Genomic DNA, 1,897 nt, shown 5'->3' on the forward strand with positions numbered 1-1,897 from the left:
CCTCTCCTTGTTGCTAACACTTGATTACCCAGCTCATGGCCCTCTCCTTGTTGCTAGAAAACCATTGGACGATGCCTATGGCCCCATTTTCGACAAAGAGGTCGATGGCGTGATTGACGAGTTCTGCTCGACCTTTGTAGAAGATTCTGGTCCAATCTTTGATGAGGACAACCTTGAACATCCGGCTCATGGTCCATTGTTGCTTACTAGAAGATCCTTGAGTGTGCAACCAAAGATCAACGACAAAGAACAAAGGGAGAATATCTTTCATTCTAGATGTCTCATTTCAGAAAAAGTTTGTTCTTTGATCATAGATGGAGGTAGCTGCACTAATCACCCTTGTAAAATAACTTGGGCTTGTTACTCGGCCTCTTTCTCGTCCTTTCAGGTTGGAGTGGCTCAATGAATCTGGAGAACAGTACGTGAAAGAACAAGTGACCGTCCCCCTTACCATTGGCCGATATGAGGACGAGGTCGTTTGCAACGTTCTGCCCATGGACGCATGCCACATTCTTTTGGGCCGGCCTTGGCAATTTGATAAGAAGGCTGTGCATGATGGTTTTACAAACCGACACTCTTTTGATCACAAGGGAAAGAAAATCACTTTGGTTCCCTTAACTCCTTTGGAGGTTCATCAAGATCAAGTCCAACTTAAGAATGGTCGAGACCAGGAACCTAAGAAGGACAAGCCTGAAACGTCTACCAGAAACTCTAACTTCTTTATCAAAGAAGGTCAGGAGTATTCTGATGTGTTTCCAGATGAGAATCCTAAAGGATTGCCACCAGTAAGAGGCATTGAGCATCAGATCGACTTCGTCCCGGGCGCGTCTCAACCTAACCGACCAGCGTACCGCACCAATCCGGTCGAGACCAAGGAGCTTCAGAAACAAATTGGTGAACTACTTGAGAAAGGTTATATCAGAGAAATCCTTAGCCCTTGTGCCGTCCCTGTCCTGCTCGTACCAAAGAAGGACGGCTCATGGAGGATGTGTGTGGACTGTCGGGCCATTAATAACATCACGGTAAAGTATCGACATCTTATCCCTCGTCTTGACGATATGCTTGATGAGCTTCATGGTTCTAGAGTCTTTTCTAAAATTGATTTGAAAAGTGGCTACCATCAGATTAGGATGAAATAAGGTGATGAATGGAAAACCACTTTTAAAACAAAACTAGGTTTGTATGAGTGGCTTGTTATGCCCTTTGGTCTCACAAATGCACCTAGTACTTTTATGCGTCTAATGAATCATGTCTTGAGGTCGTTCCTTGGTCACTTTGTTGTTGTTTACTTTGATGATATTCTTGTTTACAGCAAAAACCTTGATGAACACCAAATGCACCTAAAATCCGTTCTTGAGGTTCTTAGGAAGGAACGCCTATTTGATAACCTTGGAAAGTGTTCTTTTGGCACAGATCATGTGGTCTTTCTAGGTTTTGTTGTAGGTGCGGATGGACTTCGAGTGGACGAGGAAAAGATCAAGGCCATTCGAGACTGGCCGAGTCCAACTACCGTGGGCAAGGTGAGATGCTTCCATGGCCTGGTCGGGTTCTATAGACGTTTTGTTCTGAACTTCAGTACCATAGCAGCCCCACTCACGGAGGTGATCAAGAAGAACGTTGGGTTCAAATGGGAACAAGTTCAAGAAGAGGCATTTCAGATTCTCAAAGGGAAGTTGACTCAAGCTCCTTTACTTATACTTCCTGATTTTTCTAAAGCTTTTGAAATTGAATGTGATGCCTCCGGAGTTGGTATTGGTGCTGTGTTGATGCATAATCGAAGACCCATTGCCTATTTCAGTGAAAAGCTTGGAGGAGCTACGCTCAACTATCCTACCTATGACCAAGAGCTTTACGCATTGGTGAGGGCTCTTCAAACATGGCAGCACTATCTTTGGCC

General features: G+C 44.5%; 1 pseudogene; it reads left to right on the plus strand.

Moving 5' to 3' along the window:
* The window catches only part of LOC106344791, a 5,550-nt pseudogene that overhangs the window by 2,207 nt on the left and 1,446 nt on the right, over positions 1–1,897 (plus strand).

The sequence above is a fragment of the Brassica oleracea genome, chromosome C5 (genome assembly GCF_000695525.1).
Source record: "Brassica oleracea var. oleracea cultivar TO1000 chromosome C5, BOL, whole genome shotgun sequence".
Lineage (NCBI taxonomy): Eukaryota > Viridiplantae > Streptophyta > Magnoliopsida > Brassicales > Brassicaceae > Brassica > Brassica oleracea.